The 22,221-nt window shown below is 39.5% G+C and overlaps 1 protein-coding gene across 5 annotated transcripts in view; it reads right to left on the reverse strand.

The window, feature by feature from the left end:
• NOVA1 (NOVA alternative splicing regulator 1) overlaps positions 1 to 22,221 on the reverse strand; it is a 132,356-nt gene that overhangs the window by 16,944 nt on the left and 93,191 nt on the right. The window lies entirely within an intron of this gene.

Below are 22,221 nucleotides of genomic sequence, written 5' to 3' on the forward strand. Positions count from 1 at the left end.
TACAATATATATGTATACATTAAAGTAGTGGTAAAGGAATAGGCTTTTTAATTTCTGCACCCTATAATGCCAATTCTGGTTACAAGTTGTAGCCATTGAAAAAAATGCTACTGTCCATCCATATTAAGTTATTTTCTTCTTGCCCTCCTGCCATCTTTTTTTCCTTTACAGATAATCAATGACAATATGAATATACATATTGAAAGATGAAATAGATTGATCTATCTTTATAAAGGTTGTGTTGAAATATTAAATAGTCTCTTAACGAAATGATAACCAGAAAAGGAGGTTATATATCTCCCCAGGGCATTCTGAATATTTCACAGCCTATCTGGAGTTTAAATAATGGTCACACAGCATTGGAAAGGTTGTCGGCAATATCAGGACTAAACAGTATACTGTATTACCCAGCCATTCTGTTTCTATAGAATTGTATCCATAAATGTATATGTCAAAGCTTCACTATATGATCTGCTATTATTACTGTATATATTATATTTTATAAATATATATATATATTATAGCGGACTTTTGTCATATATTTATCTTTACTTTTTCAATTACAGGTTTCAAAGCAAAAAACATGGGAATATAATAAAGGCATTTATACAATTGAGCTTATTTAGCCTGCACTAAGAGCAAATATGATGAGATTTAACGGAACTAGATTTATGTAGAAGAATGCCACTTGCACTTTACATTACTAAAAATACAAATTTCGTCTGGGTTATTAAACACTAACATAAACTAATTTGAACTAAGAATTGTTCAAATAACTGAGTGTTTCAACGAAAATGAAAGCATGTATCAGTGGGTTTTGTGAGATGCAATACCTCTTATGTACAGGTAGGCACAACTGCAGTGTATCAGTGTTACTAATAGAAGGATAGTGCCTGGATACTGCCCTTGATTGATGCTGCTAGCAAATGTTAATTGCTGTAAATAATGTGGATATTAAAGCACTGGATTTGATAGCAGAGAACAATACTTTGGCCATCTGCCCAATCTGTATATTGGCTGTAGTTTCAGAGCCTAGTTTTCATTCAGGCATTGCTGTCATTCTCCAGACAACCCCACTGTTTAAATTAAGCTTGGTGCCCAAAAAAAAATGTGGCATCCTACGTACCCCCGCTTCTCACTCATGTGAACAGGCAGGCTAGGTATTCTCAATCCAGAAGCTCCTATCTGTCTTTTACATACAAAGATAAATATTTGCAGAATTATGTGAAAAAAGGCCCTTAACCCCCAACTCAGGATCTACTAGAAACATGAATTAATTCAGATTGCTTCCATGGCTGTGACACACCAGGCACCCATGTGCACATTTGGTAGGAATGCCCCCTAGTTTGTACCTTCTGGGTTGAGGTGTTTGGGATCCTATCAACTTTGTTTGGTTTGCCCCTGATACCAGACCCTGTGGTAGCGCCCCTGAACAACAAGCCGCAGGCTTTAACATATCGTCAGTTAAAACTTTTACTATTTGTCACCACAGCAGCTAAACAAACCATACCTAAAGCATGGAAATCCACCTCCTTATGCATACTGACTATGAAACATAGAATCACCCAAGCCATGATCCATGGCAAGACTGAAGCAGTCATACTAGACAAAGTGGCCATCTAGGAAAGACTCTGGAGGCCTTGGCTCATCCACTTTTCGCTGGTGATCGCTAATGACGCTGAGTGCTGCATAGCTGCAACTTAGCAGTGGACTTTGCACAGCACCTTGACAGGTGAATTGCCACATTAGCCCATCAAAGACTTGGACTTTCAGGCATGGATCCCTGGCTGAGACACCTGAACGAATTACTAGGTCTTCCTGACCAATAAAAACAAACCACAGACAACTGCATTTGAGAACACTGCGATGTGGAAGGATAAATCCCAAAAGTGAAGGATATTTCACTCAGTTTACTTACTGTTACCTAAATGTTACCCTTCCTGTGGTCCTTCAGTGAAGTTTCTAAACTAGAGGCCTGGATTTAATATGATACAGGCTCCCTACGCCCTACCGCTCCATTTACTTGAAATGTTATCGCCTGTTGTTTTATACAGACTGCTGTATGTTTATGACTTTTTTTTATAACTGTACAACTCTTTTGATGTATTGTACTGTATTGTATCAATAAAATATTTGTGCGAGAATTAATTTAGATTAGATTATATATTAAAGTAATGCACGTGGCTATTCTAACTTCTGTAATTTTGACTGGAGAGACTGAAAGATCAGTGGGGCAGTTCTTGTTTTTCTGGCAGGTACAGAAGAATTAAATGACTGGATAAGGCTTTACCCACATATTGGTAGACTAGAACAATGCTTTATGGATAACAGGACTGCTTATTATGTGTTATAAGTGTATGTAATTAAATCATGGTTCATATATGTAGACAAGTAATGGCTTAATTTAAGCATCTTACCCTATTACAATATATATACCGTATTTGCCGGCGTATAAGACGACCCGGCATATAAGACGACCCCCTAAAAACCTGCACAGTTAAAATGTTTTGCCCGTACTCACCGTTTAAGACGACCCCCGATTCCGAGGCTTCCGACGCTTCATATTCCTCTTCTTCTTCGTTCTTGCTGGAGCCATTTCCTTCTTCCTTCTGGTGCTGGAGCCAATCACGGCGAGCAATGTATTCTATTAATGAATACAAAGCCTGCTGGGATTGGCGGAGGCTGTTACATCATCAGCCCGCGCCTCACTCTCAAAGCCAATCGGAGCAGGCTACTGTGTGTAGCCTGCTCGGATTGGCAGAGATTGCTGCTCCAATCCGAGCAGGCCCTGTATTCATTTGAATACATCGCTCACTGGGATTGGTTCAGTGGTATATACTGTATGTAGCCGAAGCTACATACAGTATTACCGGACAGCCAGAAGGCATCCCAGCAGCGGACCCGGCGTATAAGACGACCCCTCCTTTTTGCTCAGTTTTTTTAAGCGTAAAAGGTCGTCTTATACGCCGGCAAATACGGTATATATATTTATATCCTAGGGATTGTGTTGGACCTGCCCACCTATGACTGCTACCCTAGTTGGGAGCTTCAAAAATGTTTTAAAATAAATAAGGAAGGAGACTTCCCTCCTTCCTCTACATGTAATGTGAAATGTGGCATGGGACAGAAGGGCGCTCCACTGTGGAGATCCATTAGATATGTAATTTCACGTGCCAACTGAAATATTAGTTTTGGGGTATAATGGGGAAGATTTACTCAAATTAGAGCACTCAGAATCTGGTGCAGCTGTGGAAGTTAGCCACTCAGCTTCTACCTTCAGTTTGTTTATTTAAGCATTTAAAATAAAACATGCAAGCTGATTGGCTTCTGTGCAGAGATGTACCAGATTTTGCATACTCCAGTTTTGGTAAATGTCCCCCAATGTGTCTTTAGCAAAGTGCAAAGAACAGTGAGGTGTTGTAACCAATCAGAGGGGCTAATGTGACACTGATTTCTCAAAGGTTGATTGAGATACCACACAACAGCTGCATTTTCCTTTACGTGACTCAATAAACTAGCAATAAAAAAACAAATCTGTGCAGTATGGAAGTCTTACTGAATGGCAACAAATGGGAACATTGCAGAGTTGAAAAAGCGCATGTACAACAAAATGTCTGCCTTTAGATAAATATACTAGCTGAGGTTGCTCTCTCCATTGCATGTGCTCCCCAGCCATTGAAAACGACTGTTTATTATAACTTATCTAAGAAAAAAAATTCTCAAAAATAAAAATTCTCAAAAATCCTCCTGGTAGTACCTGTCGGACAAGCATTATAAATTTATGAATGCCCTCTTATTGCTAGACTGACAAATACAATCAATATCTTTTGCTGGAAAATAGTCAGCGAGTAGAAGAAGAATTATCTCCCTTTATTTTAGTGCTTTTTGTTGCCATAAAGTGGCACAGCAATTCTCAGCGGTGATCCACACACCCGCCACGCTGGCAGAGCTGTGGTTACCACCGGTAATAAAAATAAAAACCGTAAATCAACAAACTCGAGGAAAATTTTGTCATGTTTAAAAGCTTTCAGGCTTCATTAGTGTCTAAAAGGAACAGCAGGGTCCTTCATCATGGTTACTGAGCTGACAGGACAGAGCACTGTATTATAATGCTGCTGAGATGTGCTCACATAAAGCAAGGGAAAAAAATTGCTGTGATAAGTGCCTCCCGGACCATAGTATAAATCAGAAAAAGGAACAACATCTTCCTGCGGACACACAAACCTCGCTCTCTTTTTTGATGCCAAGATCATATATTAATTGAAATAAAGTAATTACTAGAATAACCCAAATAAGGTAAGGTAAAGGTAAGTTTTCAGGAAGGCTACTACCATGGCTCTGTAAGAAGTCACTATGGCCCTCAGCTGTCCAAAAAATGAATAAGGTGCATTTCATGAATATACGTTTCTAAACTGCATATTCCATATAAATACCAAATTTGATTTAAAAACTGAGAAGACTTTATTAGGCCACTGCTTTTATTGTCCTTTATTTAGATGTGCTATATTCAGCCCCTAGATACCATGTCACGTGGTTACCCCATTATCCAGAATAAAATATGGAAGGACACAGGGCTTTTTGTACAGTGTAGCATAAAAATACAACAGGTGGAGGTGTTGCTCATAGTAATCACATGTTTTGCCTTTATATTTTTTCTGTCCTGTGTCAATAACAGGTAAAAGACAGTTGGTCTACTATGGAAAAACGGCAGAAATGCTTCACCCTTAGTTACATTTTACTATGAGGACCTCCATGGCAACCATGCCTAAGAGCCATGAATTAATTCAAACCATGGATAGCGCTGATGTTTTCTTTAAAACCCGATGGAAGTCTCCAAAATAGTGAGTGTGCCAAATAGGAAGCAAATATAAATGCCATTTTGAATAATCCTACCTTACAATTCTGCCACAGTAAATTTCTAATCACTGCTCTTTGTGGCAATGCAGCTGCATAGGAAGAGGATAAAGACCTGTGTGTAAGTAGCACTTTTGCAGTTATGCAGAAAAACAAAGATGATGCCTATTTTTCTACAAGTAGTAATGTGCGTATGCTTGATCATTTCTCCTGCCCTCGTTGTTGTGGACAAGAAAATATATCCATGACAGCAAGAAGTTCTCATGAGTGCACCTAAAAATTTAAGTTGCTAATAGCATTTAAAAAATGTAAAAACTAATTTTTGTAGTGCAAAAGGAAGATATATTTACTCCAGAAAAAGAGGGACCTAACTTGGGCTTCCCAGCAGGGTAAAAATGTGCTTCGATAGATGTCATTTGCACTCTTAAGCACAAAAACATAAAGTATTAGAGAGCTAATGCTTATTAGATGGGAAGGGATAGTCAAGAAACCAGAATCTGGAGGAGATGGAGGGCCTTCAATATTAATTAGTACAAAAATGAATAGATGGATTTAGAATGATTATTTTACAGGATTTACGGTATATAGCGCCAACAGTTTGCACAGCGCTTTACAAGGTGAGGGCAGACAGTACAGTTAAATTACAATTCAATACAGGAGGGATCAGAGGGCCCTGTTCGTTAGAGCTTACCTGAGTGTAGTTCATCCTTTATGGTTGCCCTATGGAGGTCAGTTTTCAAAACACAGGTGAAGATCACAAGCTTTTGTTCATCCAGCCTTCTAAAAACTTGGGAATGGTTTGAACAATTCTTATCTTATCTTATTTTATCAGAGTAACTTATAAGCATAATGCAGTTTCCATGTGTTACCCTTTTATAATTGTGTTCATGTACAAGGGCCTTTTCACAATAGGTTTTATTTCTTTAAGTATCTATAATAGAAAGTGTTTTATCTCTTATATTTTTGTCCCTGTTCTTTTTTTTCAGGTGCCTCAATAAAAGAGTGCTCACTATACAAAACCTTTTGCTGACAAAGGAACCGCAGTTGTCAATGAGCAATTTGTTTGGAACCCTGCCTAAGAGTTTACTATTGGTTTAGCGTTCCATAGATAAGTAGATCCCAAAAGAACCTAGTAGACAGAAAGAAACATCGGATCTGCTAGGCACCTGGCTCAGGACACAGAATACATTCGCAAAAGATAAATCAGAAAACCTGAATGTGAAAACATTGGATTATCGGTGTAATGTATAACACAGTAATGTCACAACCTGTCACACTGAATAGGAGATAAAGGTTAGCTCATTATATACTGAGCTCATTATCCTGAATTTATATATTTGCGTAAAAAACTTTGAATTAACTGCAGCCCGGAAATTTCATGGCAGACGGGAAATTGGTAAAGCAGCTAATTCAAGTTGTTCTTAGTGATTGCTGTGGTCTGGCAAACTTCTTCCCACTAAGCTTCGACAAACGTAACTTTTTATAACCTGCACAGAGCTGCCAGCTCCCCATTTATTGCCTAAAGAAAAGGACATTAAGTACATGTTTTCACTCTATCCTGCAGCAAGAACGCCCCATGTGATCTCAGTGAGACAAGCAGCTGCCTCAGTACCAACGCCGACTGCCTTTAGCTGTCTTTAGCTGCACTGTGCCTATGAGCTCATGGGTGCCAATACGGTTTCTTAATGTTTAAAGACAAATAAAATGAAATCTTAATGTGTTGCCCCAATCACTTAAAGACTGAGGGCTAATTGTAATAATTAGCAGGCAAATGGAATGTGCTAATTGTTCAGAGTGGCTAATTGCTAGTGTGTGACTGTCACTGGGTGAAAACTGTATTTATCGTGCACCCCCAACCACCAGACACCACTCACCGCACAAGGAGAGATTTTCAGGGCAAATGATAAACTCCTTCCTGTAAGATCCTGAAATCTAACGACCGGATAAAGATCTTTTTACATTTTCTGTGAAAAGAAGACCCTGAAGCACAAATCTGCAAAGCGGTATACACATTAATATGTATGTAGCTTGCACTGATAAAGAAATATCGGAATGAATAGGATATATAACTAAGTGAAAGGAAAGAGAAGGCGCCTCAAACAACCAATTCAATTTCAGCTGATGGTTTTCTAATACAAGTTACATAGAGAGAGTCGGTTTTTCTTCCTAAGTGGCAGACTTTTTCTTTTCTCCAACTTATATTACCTTTTCTTTAGTACAAGAATAACTCACAAAACCTCATATAAATACTGCAGCCAAGGAAAAGTGACAAAAAAAGCTCACAGCAAACAATAAAATTTTAGATTTCATTTGTTAACCTAAAATAGTAAAAACTATTTCAACACATGAAACACATGATCAGTGGCTTCAGATTTATTTGGGAGGTCCCATATTTTTGATGATGGTGGGTGTGTTGAAGACATCTGCATAAGAATGGTGAATCTGCTGAAAAGCAAACACTATTGAACTTAAGCAAGTGCTGTAGAGACTGGTGAGGCTTTATAAACCCTGAATATTAATAATGCTTAATCCCATTGGGCTCAGCTGAAAATAACAGTTTTTTTTAAAGGATCTATATTATTGTGTAAAAGCTTTGCATGCTTGCATTCTAGCATATAACATGTTGCATAGCATCAAGTGAAAGCACTTGATTGGCTTTGCAATAAATATTAGTAGCTATAAAGTCTTTGGCGATCTACTAGAGCACTGGCAAAAGACTTGTTCAGTTACGTAAACTGCACATACAACCGAAACCCAAACTGTATCTGTAAAGACTTTTCAGTATGTATCATTGGAGAAGTGAAGGGGTTACAGTGTCATACTACAGACACAAAGCATTAAACCCTACTGGTTTAAACCCCTTTCTATACTTTGATTCCTGCTGCTATAATCTGCCAAATGCCTTGTTAATCCCAGATCTAGGGGGCAAGTATTATTTTTTGTGGGATTAAGCATATGCCACCCTTGAATGCTGGGACAGATATTAAGGAGATGCAACTAGGATACATATTAATAACTTATAAAAGATCATTTATTCCTCTATAGACAAGGAGCATTAAACACTGTTGCTGGCTGCAAATAAATTCTCTTCCTAAGACAGAAGGTTGCTTTTATTACACATCAAACCTCAGGAGGAAAATATCTTTTTACATTTATATGTTAAAAGATGATGCGCAAATATGGCTGAAGCACTGTTTGTTTACGAAAAAGCACAGATGGCCATTGATAAAGCCAGGCTTAATTGAACAAGTTTAATACTTCCAGCCACAGAAAAGAATACTCTGGTTTTTATTCTCTTGCTTGCAGATGTGCTGTAAAGACAATTTCCTATAACTTCAGTCTATACAAATTTTTATTGTTATTAACACTATTAGCAAACTAATATGTACAGTATGTATCCATATTCTCTACAGATCATGGATCAAGGACATATCAGATTTTTAAAAAGCAGATTCCCGTGTTTTTTATTTATTTTTTCATGGGTGGTTACATTGAAAAGCCAGACCATGTTTCTGTGTACTTTATTACAGAATTTTGTAAATATTTCTTAGCCTAAACGAATAAAGATGATTTATACTAATCTGCCATGGTATTTTTTTTTTTAATAAAATCTACACATGTACAGTGTAAATCTGCATGTACAGAATGCTGGTGAATAAAATATTTTATTTTTGGCTTCCTCTTAGGATGTATTGTCTAGAATTAAAGATGTGTGACATTCATATCTTTCACCACTAGAGGGTGGCAAAACACATTAATATATTTATCTGCTAAACAGAAAGAAAATGTCATAAGCATAATAAATTCAGCCTTTAATACTCACTGCAAATGATAATAGGTAAACTAACATACTGAATTACATTTATACATTCATACATTTATATATATATATATATATATATATATTATATATATATATATATATACATATATATATATATATATATATATATATATATATATATATATATATATATATATATATATATATATATATATATATATATATATATATATATATATATATATATATATATATATATATATATATATATATATATATATATATATATATATATTATATATATATATATATATATATATATATATATATATATATATATATATATATATATATATTTAGCAGTAGGTGGAATGAACAATGTCTGCTCTGTCCACATCATTACGGTCCATTTTTTTATAACGGGGATTATATATTTATCTAGTAAACTGAGAGAAAGTGTCCTAAGCTTAAAAATTCAAAGGAACCTTTAACACTAACTGTAAATGATAATAGGTAAACAACTGGCATACTGAATTTTTCATTTACTAGTTTATATATGGATATATATATATACATATATACATATCTATCTATCTATCTATCTATCTATCTATCTATCTATATATATATATATATATATATATATATATATTTTTTTTTTTTTTTTTTTTACTGTGAGAAAGACAGATATCTAGCTATTCAGCAGCTGATGTTGGAATGAAGACTCCTCTGTCCACATTACGGTCCATGTTACACCTATGTGCATGCAGTAATGTACATGTATAACGAGGGAGGGCTACTGGGTGCAGCCTAACCTGGGTTTATTTGCCCTTTTAAAGTGCCTTATCTCATGTTTTCAATAATTTTTTGTTCATGTGTTATCTAACATGGAATAGGAATATTTAAGAACAGCAAAATGGTGCAAAGTGTTTTAAAATCCACAGCATTACGTTTATTGTGCATTTATGTAAGTCTGCCATTGAAGTCAGTGTTCCTGCATAATGTGGATTAGAGTAAAAAATGCAAAATGTTCTATTAAAAATGCTGGTATGCAGGCATATGTGTGAAATAATTATGCAGGCACCATAGGGGTTGATTTATTAAAACTGGAGAGTGCAAAATCTGGTGCAGCTGTGCATGTTAGCCAATCAGTTTCTAACTTTAGCTTGTTCAATTAAGCTTTGACAAAAAAAAATGGAAGCTGCTTGATTTCTATGCAGAGCTGCACCAGATTTTGCACTCCAATTTTAGTAAATCAACCCCATATATGAAAGTGTTTTTGCTAAGAACTAGAGTTATTTCTCAACAAACACCAATCCAATTCAGGCTTTCAGGTATGTTTGATGTTGGTTGGTGGAGGAGCATTAGTTCTTAACTACATCTCAACAAAAATGCACAAAATGGGCTTGATTAACCTCTGCTCTGTTGTAGAAAAAAAATAAGACATGTGGAATCTAAGGAGTTGCTTTGGAAAACACAGTTTTTTACATCTTCTCTACTATCACTGGAATTACAACCCAATGTATGAGAGATGTTACATGCACGCAGTAGAAAGTAGTATTATAAAAAAATGCCAGTTTATTCATTCATATTAGTTCAACAACACATACTGTATATATACATTTAATCCGACCAACAAAATTAAGCATTTGCATTAGTGTGATGTTCTCAGTGAAGAACAATCATTGTTTGTTTCAGATCACATATTACAGAGGAGGTTGTACGGAAATGTTTATTCATGACAAGATTATTTGTAATGATCACCAACAAAGAAGCCACTGTATCAGACTGCAGGCCGACAGAGCATTTATAAAACTGTGGTGTTCCCTTAGACTCACAGCTCCATGTATAAAATAAAAGAAGGGAGGTATATAAAAAATAAATAATTAAATGATCTCCTTGTGGAGTGCTGAGACCTCAGAAGGTAGACTCTAAAGGGGACATAGACAGAAAGCCAGAATATTCATCAGTAAGTACCCAACAATGCAGCTTTATCTCTACTTACCATAGGTAAAGTCCAATTCCATTTTTTATTCAGTAGTCATGCAATTATAAACATGAAAATGAGCTCTCAGGGCAATGCTAATCTCTTTGTCCTCTTCTAGATTAAATGATGTCCAACACTACTCAACTCACTTTTGTGAGTAAATAGGGGAAGGCTGGAATTGGCCTTTATGGTGCCATTCTAGCACAGAGCTATTACATCACTTGTAAAAACCCTTTTCTACAGCTGTAAAGAAAAAATTCTCCAAATGAAGCTTCTAAAATAATTTAAGTGATATGGGCGATCAGGGCAATGTAGGTTAAGGACACCTTAAAAATGATATATAGTGCCTGGACTGCAATGATGCCTGGTTCCATTCAGCATCAGTCATTTTGTTTCAGGACAGCTGAAACTAAGTGTTTGTTCTTTCAAGACTTCTTGGTCACACCAACAGAGTGCACTATCACACGTCCGCTTGGTGTGTGCTGTGAAGGCCCTGCAACCTTTAATTCAGTTCTACAGGCTGCAGCTCAGTGAAATGTGGTGGATTGCGCCAAACCACACTGCTCTGCATGTCATACTCTTTTCAGCTGCTATGATAGAGTACAAGGTTTGTTTATGTGTTTGGACTGCATTGGGCAAGGCTGTCGCCAACTTATCGGGTGTGAATGGGTACTTAAGCATACAGTATAAAGTGAATCTACGTGATCCTAATTTCCAGAATCTATGGTTTCGATCCAGAACAATATGCTCAATTTTGGGCCAGAGCATTAGGAAAAGGTTAGGTCATATGATAAACAATGCTCTGCACAAATCCTCATGTTCTTCTGGAGGATCAGTTTTTTATTCACATTTCATTTCAAAAAACCTTGCTATAGCTTGAAAAAGCCATATTCCTCTGTTTTGCTGAGTTTCAGTATTGCCTGGCCTGGATGTTGATGAATGGGATTCTATCTGTGAGCTATAGATGTATAGCGTACAAACTCCCCAGTGGTGTGACTGCTCCTCATTTGAAAATGTACATGCTAAAGGAATTGTAGCACTGGGTCCTCTCCCCCTCCTGACTTTCACTGCTGCCTAACCATTTTCTTGACTTTGTCTACTCCTTTGTAATAATCCCCACCCTTCTAAGTTGTATATATGAAATGATTCATTTGGTTTTGAATTGCAGCAGGATTTGTTTAACCACCTGGGAGGGCAGATCTGAGCCTATATCAGTAGACGGACCTGATGTTTTATTCTGATGGACCATAGCACCCCTAATGTGCCAGTACAACATTTTATACATGCACTTTCTCTGACTCCAAATGCAAGAATTTTGAATGTGCAGATTAACGTGTTAATCATACCTACCTTGTCTAGGGATTTAGTCTGACATGTTGTTGTTCTTGTATTGCTTGGAAAAATGTTCATTAAACATTTATTGAAACTAAAACTATGCATAATAAGTCATCCAGTAAAATCTAGAAGTCATGAAGACAATCTATTGTATCCAAAGAAGCTTTGTCCACATGCAAGAACTGTCACTTCTACCAGTGGGAAAGACAGCGCATACACCTTCCAAAGATGTATGACTATGTGGTGCAAGGCTTTGTACTCACTATGAACACTCTGGAAAAAAAATTTGAAGGTTATCACAAAGTCGCTGCCCACGGGACACCAGGGTATTAAAAAGACCCTGCAGCCAGGCCATTAATTTCAACAGAAATCTTCGAAAATATTATTTTGTGTCTCATTTGGCTGTATTTGTCCTGTCGGTTGACGTCATAGAGCTGGTCTAGGCATTGGAAGGATTGCGACCATATGGTCTGATGCTGCATCCAGCTAGGTAAGTATGATTCACAAAAAATTGCAAATCCCATACTTCACTTTTAATGTTATTTTTCCATAAAAACCTCTCAAAGGCCTGAGACTGCTACTGGGTGACAATATCTTGGATCTGAGCAGACTCAGAGCTGTTACTCAATAAACCTCTATAGTATTCTCCTCTGTTTCTCCACAGTTTCTGTAGGGAGGCATAGAAGAGAAGGGCCAGCACAGAAGAGGAAAGGGTTATGATGTGCATGAAGGGAGGGGGCTCACCTAGGGAAAAGCCTCTTCCTGAAATAATCAATTTTTTAGCTTGTTCAGAGACACATGTGATGAGATGTGTCAGAAGGAGCACAATGTTTTGACAATCTGCTACTTTTTTGCATTGTGAACTTTGTGACTACCATACAAGACTGGTACCCATGGGCGTCTGCAGAAGTTTTTTTGCGGGGGGGGGGGCATCCTGTTAAGGTCACCCATGCTCTGCCCCTTTATGACAATGTCATAAAGGGAGGGGCTTAGTCATTATCGCCAAATAATGTGATAACCCTCCCCCCTTCCACTGCCACATGTGTTCACTTATAGGGGGGCAGAGTGTACCTGGTTTTGCCATGGTGATCTGAGCCACATTCAAAATCATGCAAAATATGCTGCGACCACAGCAAGTGAAGGTATAAATAAACATGCAATTAGGCAATCGATCAATTACAAAAAAAATAAAAAATCTATGCCTGCATGGTGCAGCACTGGCTTAAGCCAGTGGAGATTTTAAATTCTATATGGGCACAATAGCATCTTTATGCTGGTACCTGTAGTACAGAGATCAGGAGCGCTAAGAGAATTCAGCATGGCTGCTACTGAAATGGGTCTGTCACAGAACAATGGCTAATTGTAGTGTTATGCCCTGTACACACGGTCGGACATTCCAACAACAAAATCTGTCAGATTTTTTCCGACCGATTTTGTTCGAAACTGGTGTTGCATACACACGGCCGGACAAAGTTGTCGGAAAATCCAATCGTTCGGAACGATGTTCGTTCGTTACAATAGGACTACGTTGAGACTAGTAGCCAATAGCTTTGGTCTCGTAATTTGATTTGAGCATGCGTGGCACTTTGTCCGATCGGAATTCTCTACAAATGATCAGAAAAAGTCTGAATGGATTTTTTTATTGGAAAATTTGAGATCCTGCTCTCAAACTTTTTCCATCGAAAATTCCGACAGAAAAAGTCCGATAGAGCCCACGCACGATCGGATTTTCCGACAACATAATCTGATTGGACCTTTTCCGTCAGAATTTCTGACACAGGGCATTAGAGTTTACATTACAGGTTATGTTAGGTTATTGTTAGCATCAGTGATTGGGGATTTGAAGGTCAGGCTAAACATTTGCAGAGGAGTTAAGTGTAAAATGTGAGTAATGGTTGTGGAAGGCAGGTTAATTTAGGTATTAGGTTCGGTTTTAGGGGTTATGGGTTAAGCATATATAAAGGGTTTTGAGTTAGGGACAGAGGTTAAAGCTCTAAGCAGGGAGGGTTAAGTTTTAGGGGTACTGTAATGTTCAGGTTGCTTAGATGAGCTGCAGGCTTTGCACATGTTCAGAGAATTCTGCCCTGGAAGCTAACAGCACTGAGATTCAACAAACTGGGGTAGCATGGGTTTCAATATATGTAACAAAGCAGCCCCTGAGTAGCAATCATTTACAGCAGGTTGTATCACAGACTTGGAGCAGATTTACCAAAACTGGAGAATGCACAATCTGGTGCAGCTGTGCATAGAAACCAATCCGCTTCCAGGTTTTTTGTTGTCAAAGCTTAATTGAAAAAGCTGAAGTTAAAGTGGTTGTAAACCCTTACAAACCACTTTGACCTACAGGTAAGCCTAGATTAAGGCTTACCTGTAGGTCCAAGCAATATCTCCTAAACCTATATGGTTTAGGAGATATTTGCTCGAAAACAGGCACCGCTGTCTACGGCGCATGCGCCGTAGACAGCGGCGCGCAGGCACACTGAGCGCGGCATTCTCAGCGACGGAGCTGCCGCGCGTGTCGGCTCCCGTGCGCATGCGTGGGAGTGACGTCATCGCGGCTTCGCCGAATGACAGCGGCGGAGCTGCGAGACCCCACCAACAAGATGGATGCGGCGGACTACAGGGGACAGCAGCGACTTCGCTGGCTCCTGTGTCAGGTAAGTGACACATAATGGGCTACTATGCGATGCATAGTAGTCCAATATGCTTTGCCTTTGCAGGGAATGAAAAAGGAAGTAAACTCATCAGGGTTTACTTCCTCTTTAAAAGCTGATTGACTACCATGCACTGCTGCACCAGATTTTGCACTCTCATTCTAAGAATCTGGACACAAAAATACAAGTGCACTGCAAGCATTGCTTATGTCAGTTTGGACCAGTTTATATTTAAAGTGATTGTAAAGGATTTTGTTTTATATAAAATAACAAACATGTCTATACTTACCTGCTATGTGTAATAGAATTGGACAGAGCAGCCCCGAACCTCTTCTTCTGAGGTCTCCTGCTGGAGCTCCTGGCTCAGTGCCCCCAATAGGAAGACGCTTCCCATGGGGGCACTCATGTGGGTTCCCTCCCAAGCACCACTGCTGCGTTCATTTACACAGATAGCGGGACTTGGCCCTGACCCTGATCCATCGTCACTGGCTTTGATTGACAGCAGTGGGAGCCAATAAGATACAGAAGTCAGGAGAGATGGGAGCTGCAGACAAGTACAGCGCACGATCAAATGAGAGCTTAGGAGGGAATGAGTGGGGGGGGTGGGGCAATAAAGACACCTAAACAGGGAATGCATTAAGGTAAAACATGTTTATGCTTTAGAACCACTTTAATATCATTTGTGAATCTCGTAAAGATGACTTACTAAAATATTCATATCAGGAGAAGGAAAAGTATGCCTACAACAATGTGGTGAACACTTATTCAAATCTATCATCTTTCTGGTGTCATCTAAACTTGTGTCAGTATTATACCTGATATGATATATTCTGTAATTACAATAAAACTTTAATAATAATAATAATAATAATAATAATAGTAACTTGCAGTATTAAATAAATCATGCATCTAGGTCATAGCAGAACTGGGAGTACAGCGCTAACATATGAATCATGTATTTATGTATCTATCCACACTTAACTGTGTAATGGAGCAGTAATAAATATGTACTGGCTTTACTGATAGCCTCAACACCACTGGCAGTGGTCTAGGGAATGCAGAATTTTACCACTTCTCTATCTCAAAGTGTCGTTTTTTCTCAAGTTCCAGGGTTGAGAGATTTAAAACATAAGACATGGAGAATGCAGGTAAAATATTCATGTAATTAATAACATTCATATAATCGGTCCATAAAATACTGTGCGCAGTCAATATAACCTGAAAGTCAAAGTCAATTGTAGCTGAACCGCCAGCCTAGCTGTACAGAGCTAGCAGTGAGTGTTCAGTGATAAACTAGGAAAGCTGAATACTGCAGAAGGAAAGAAGGAGGCAAAGTAAAAATAAAACTGTACACTTCACATAGATAGATAGATAGATAGATAGATAGATAGATAGATAGATAGATAGATAGATAGATCATTTTTTGACAACTGACTTTGGAATTTAGTATAATTAAATTGGCTTAGTAAAGTGATACAGGTTGTAGACCTTTGATAAGGGTGTATTCAGCAATACACAGTGAAACCAAAAAATAAAGAAATAATTATACAACATGCATGAAAAAATGATTAGCTTTGCCCCAAGTTACCGATGTTCATATTACAGCTGTGGTTAACCATATATTTAGCTTAAATGATTACATTTAGATCAGTTGTAACTGGACATGAAGGGAGATCTAACCAGTCGATGACTAGCTAGACTGCATTCCAACATAGTTATATATACAATATAACAATATTGTAGTCACCTATGCAGTACATAGAGTCAGATTAGTATGGACTGGCCACACTTGTGGTCATTAGTTCCCAGAGAGGATATAAAGATCCACTATAATATGCATGCAACAGAGATCCCGATGCAAGTTATATACGTAACAATTAATTTTTACCATAATATTCCCATACGTTTTGGTACTATTAACACATAAACGTGCAAAATATTCTATTAGATATGATGATTTTTTAATTGTGAGTTCTCCCAAAAGCACTTTTCGGGCCCTTCAAGCTAAATTGAGTGACTTATAAAAATGGATTCCATTGTGTGATCATAACATTATAGATGGTTTGGATTAGAGGATGTCAATGTATCTGACAGCACCACTAGGTGGGTTTAGACTATAAATATGAATAGACTTATCAGGAAAAAATCGAATGACATGACAGCCAGTGGGAGAGGGTGAAGAGTTAAAGACCCGCTTGTTGCTCTGGCTAAACTGTCCTATATTTGTGGGTTCTGTAGCCTGCTGTGGAATGTAAAACCATAGGGAGTTTCATAGCCTTAGTTTAAGCTGCAGAAAGAGAGCAGACAGCTGTTCCTTTCTAAGCAATCATCACAGCTATTAAAATGAGGGGTTGTTCCTTATCTTCATGAACTGGCCTCATGTCCTATTCACTTTTTCCCAGTCGATCTGTGACACGGTGATCTGCCTTACTGATGACCTCTGACCTCTTCACCTCTACCTGCTTTAACAACTGCAGTGAGAGGGATTGACACAATTTGATTCTAGAGTTAATTAATCCTATTAATTCATAGCACAGCAACTTGTCTTTTCCTGGTGACACAATGACATATAAATACTTCATATTCATACCAGCTGACACATAAAGTATGACACCTAAATACTGCCTAAATCCTTTTACCCAGAAATTCTTGTAGGGTTTATGATATGTACCATACACTAGCATGACAAATAATAACTACATAGTACGCATATTGATTGTGCCTCTGTAAGGAAAAGAACAACCTCTAAAACAGCATTTCTCAACCTTTTTAACATGGAGGAATCCCTGAGCTTTTTGGCTTCAGTGAACCCCTGCTAACAATTATTATATTTACAGCTCACAGTACATTAGTGTGAAGGTCACCGTGAAGAATGTTCCTTACTTTGGTGGTCATTGGGAAGAATTCATCCCTTACAGATTACTAAAAATAATATTGGTGTCAATGGTTACTCATCTCAGAGGCAGATATCTCTTATTGCTTGAGGAACCCCTAGCAACCTCTGTCTGGAGGAACCCTAGGGTTCCACGGAACCCTGGTTGAGAAACCTGGATCTAAAACAGTGATTCTCAACCAGGGTTCCGTGGAACCCTAGGGTTCCTCCAGAGGTTGCTAGGGGTTCCTTCAGCATTGGGCCATTTCTGCCTCTCAGATAAATTCCCACTGACACCATTGATCTTTTTAGCTATCTGTAAGGAGGTAATTCTTCCCAATGACCACAAGTGTAAGGACCATTCTTCCTACTGACCATCACACTAATGTATCATGAGTTGTAGATTTCTAATTTTTAGCAGGGGTTCCCCCGAGACTGGAGAACTATTTCAAGGGTTCCTCTGTGTTGACAAGGTTGAGAAAGCCTGATCTAAAATAATGAAAGGAACAAGCTCTATAATAACACCTTCTCTATGAAGCTTGAAATCATTTTTTTGTATTATAAAATAGTCTGGTGTTACAATCACATAAATGTTCAATATCATGATTGTTTCCTGAGCTGCTTATATGCATTCAAAATAACCCTATATGCATTGAAATACACCCTGCTGTTCGAACAGCATGATCCAGATACTTCAACATGACTGTCCTATAAATGGCAGCATGCTTCGGTCCTTTTCTTTTACTTTTTGGTTTTAATTGCCTGACTTGCAATTGAGTTTCATGCTAGAATTTGTGTAAAAGATGTTTAGGAGTGTATGTATGAATGAACCTGTGTGAGCATCTACTAGTAGTTCAAATAAGCATTTTTACTTAAAAACTCCCCATTATGGAGTCTTACAAAGATTTGTGTGACAGGGAGTTGTCTATTAAGATATTTTTCTTTAACTTACCCAAAATTCCACAACGAGCATAGTAGTCTAGCGTCTATCAGGTAGGAATTATCAGTACATAGGGAACCGATCCAAAAAGCTACGGTCTAACCCAATTCTTAATTTAAATTCTGCTTCGCAAATGGAGATGAGGAAATCATGATGGAAAGTTCAAACTATAGAAATCCTAATTAGTATGTGGAGGTAAATTACACCAAACCCCTATTAAATCCATTAAAACTATCTATGGCCAAAATGTAAGAAAAAAAATGAAATACCACTTTGAATTTCAATTATTTCTAGCTTACTTCTATTAATATGAATGACCTTAAAGTTTGTAAACTTTATGAAGATCCCCACACATTTACTTCCTTGCATGCAGTGACACATATTCACTATGCCTTGTAAGTAGGAATTACTGTGTCACACATTTCACAAAACCTGTATTCTGAACTATAGAGGTGCTGAGGAGGAGTTTCAGGAGGCAATTACAGGGATCACTGCTTGCAGGAAGTAAGGTACTATGGGACATGTAGTCCTTAGAAATTGAAAGTAAACAGCAGAGAAAAAGCTGCAAAGCATGTAGGGGGTCCAAGAAGATGTGAAAAGAGATGGTCAGCAGACAAGCATAGTTAACAACATGAAAGGAGACTTTTCAAGTAAGTCCATATTGGATTGCCAATTCTAACTATTGTTTGTTTTGCTATTGCAATGCTGAGGTTATAAAATAAAAATGCGTGTGCTGTGACTTTAGATCTCTTTTGATTATTTAACTCCATTTTAATCATTGCTAGAACAAATAGGGGTTGACTTACTAAAACTGCAAGGGCATAATCTGGGGCAGCTGTGCAAGGTAACCAACCAGCTTCTAACTTTAGCTTCTTGATAAAAAAAAAAACTGGAAGCTGATTGGTTTCTATGCACGGCTGCACCAGATTTTGCGCTCTTCAGTTTTAGTAACTCAACCCCATATTGTCCAGTTGTGACAGAAAGGTCTATTTCTCCTGGGTAGGCTCTCTGTTCATGCATCCCAAGAATACATTGATAATATACATTACTGTCGAACCAACTACTGACTAAACCTATTTCAATGTGTTTTAAACATCTGTAGAGAAATCAAGCCAGTCTTAAGCAAATACATACATAAATTTGCTTGATACAGCAGAGGACAAAGTCTTGAGTTACTCATTCCCCAACCCCTTCTGTTCTTCTTTGTCCCTGAACAGTGTGCAGCCAAGGGACTTATCACTGGGAGCAAATGCACTAGAAGGTGCTGCATAAAAGGTTAAGCCCAGTGCAGTGGTTGAGAACATCAGTTTATGGGTAAGTGCTTGAATCTGTCCCTTGAGTTTCAAAGGATCAATTTTTCAATTAATAAAACACAAAAGCTTGGAGTGCCTGAGATGCTGTACTAATGAAACATGGCAATCAAACCAACTCTTGCATTTAACTCATGTTAAACCAGAGTTGCTATTACTGTACAGGGATAATCCTGAATAGTGATGGACGAACTTCCGACGGGACGTTTCGCGAACGCGAAACGCGAACGGGCACAAACGTTCGCGAAAACGACCGTTCGCCGCGGGCTCCATTGACTTCAATGGGAGGCGAATTTCGCAAACCTTTAGGTCGAATTTGCGGCCACGGGGTAATTATTAGGGGGTAGCACGTAGTCCCACCACCTGGACAATAGCATAATACATGTATGAGGTGAATTTGGGATCGATAACTACAAGCATTTTTTTTTTATTTGGGAAATTGTTCTGACAATTCAGGACTATGGAGCTAATGAAGGCAATGGAGGAGAGGGAAGGTCAGGGACCAGGGTAGGCAAACAAGAGGGTGCAGGAGATACAGAGCACTGACAGCAGCACCGTAATACAGAGCACTGACATCAGCACCGTGACATACAGCGCTGACAGCAGCTCCGTGACATACAGCGCTGACAGCAGCTCCGTGACATACAGCGCTGACAGCAGCTCCGTGACATACAGCGCTGACAGCAGCTCCGTGACATACAGCGCTGACAGCAGCTCCGTGACATACAGCGCTGACAGCAGCACCGTGACATACAGCGCTGACAGCAGCTCCGTGACATACAGCGCTGACAGCAGCTCCGTGACATACAGCGCTGACAGCAGCTCCGTGACATACAGCACTGACAGCAGCTCCGTGACATACAGCGCTGACAGCAGCTCCGTGACATACAGCGCTGACAGCAGCACCGTGACATACAGCGCTGACAGCAGCTCCGTGACATACAGCGCTGACAGCAGCTCCGTGACATACAGCGCTGACAGCAGCTCCGTGACATACAGCACTGACAGCAGCTCCGTGACATACAGCGCTGACAGCAGCTCCGTGACATACAGCGCTGACAGCAGCACCGTGACATACAGCGCTGACAGCAGCTCCGTGACATACAGCGCTGACAGCAGCTCCGTGACATACAGCGCTGACAGCAGCTCCGTGACATACAGCACTGACAGCAGCTCCGTGACATACAGCGCTGACAGCAGCTCCGTGACATACAGCGCTGACAGCAGCTCCGTGACATACAGCGCTGACAGCAGCTCCGTGACATACAGCGCTGACAGCAGCACCGTAAGCAGCCCCAGGAGGAAGTCAGCACAGCACAGGGATGGTGTGATCCCCTCATAATAAGAACCCCCAGGAGGAAGTCAGCACAGCACAGGGATGGTGGGAGCCCCTCATAATAAGAACACCCAGGAGGAAGTCAGCACAGCACAGGGATGGTGGGAACCCCTCATAATAAGCAGCCCCAGTAGAAATATGACACCGCTCAACCTCTTCAAAGAGGAGGGTAGGGGCATATAGTACGGTGTGCTTTTTTGGGTCAGGGAAGTGAGCCAAATGAATTAAGAAGGTCTGTGTGCTTGATTCCAAAAATTGTTTATAGACATATACATGGTCTACTGATCACATGTGTTGAATTCCTCCGAGATCCATGCCTCATTCATTTTTAGAAATGTGAGGTAGTTAACACTGTGGTGAGCTAGGCGAGTACGCTTATCGGTCACAATCCCCCCTGCTGCGCTGAACGTCCTTTCGGACAGGACACTGGATGAGGGGCAAGCCAACAGTTCGATTGCAAATTGGGCAAGCTCTGGCCAGAGGTCAAGCCTGCCCACCCAGTAGTCTAGGGGTTCATCACTCCTCAGAGCGTCCACATCGGCCGTTAACCCAATGTAGTCGGACACCTGACGGTCTAGGCGTTCCCTGATGCTGGATCCGGATGACACCTGTCGATGGGTCGGCTGAAAGAATGACCTCATATCCGAAGTCACCAACACATCTTCAAACCGGCCTCTTCTTGCAGGCGCTGTTGGATTGGTACCCGCAAATCCTTCTCTGGGAGTGGGAATTGCTCCTCTGCCAGCGCACGCAAAAGCAGAATGCAGCATTTCTCGAAGCAAGGCCTGGAAGTGCTGCATTCTGACAGCCCTCTGCGACGGCGGTAACATTTCCGCCATTTTGTGTTTGTACCGGGGGTCTAAGTACGTTGCCACCCAGTACTGGTCCTTGACCCTCATGCTTTTTATACGGGGGTCCCTATTAAAACACTGGAGCATGAAGGCCCCCATTTGCACTAAAGTGGAAGCGGTGTGGTGGCCTGGCTCCTGCTCATCATCCAGGATAATGTCGTCCTCTTCATTCTCCTCTCCCCATCCTCGCACAACAGGGATCCCAGAAAGGTTTAAAGCATGCTCTTCTTGCTCCTGCTCATCCGCCCCGGCACCATCCTCCTCTGACTCCTCATCAGACTCCTGTTGTTGACTTGTC

The sequence above is a fragment of the Lithobates pipiens genome, unplaced genomic scaffold (assembly GCF_037356315.1).
Source record: "Lithobates pipiens isolate NorthernLeopardFrog02 unplaced genomic scaffold, aLitPip1_a1.2 Scaffold_30, whole genome shotgun sequence".
NCBI classification, from domain to species: Eukaryota; Metazoa; Chordata; class Amphibia; order Anura; family Ranidae; genus Lithobates; species Lithobates pipiens.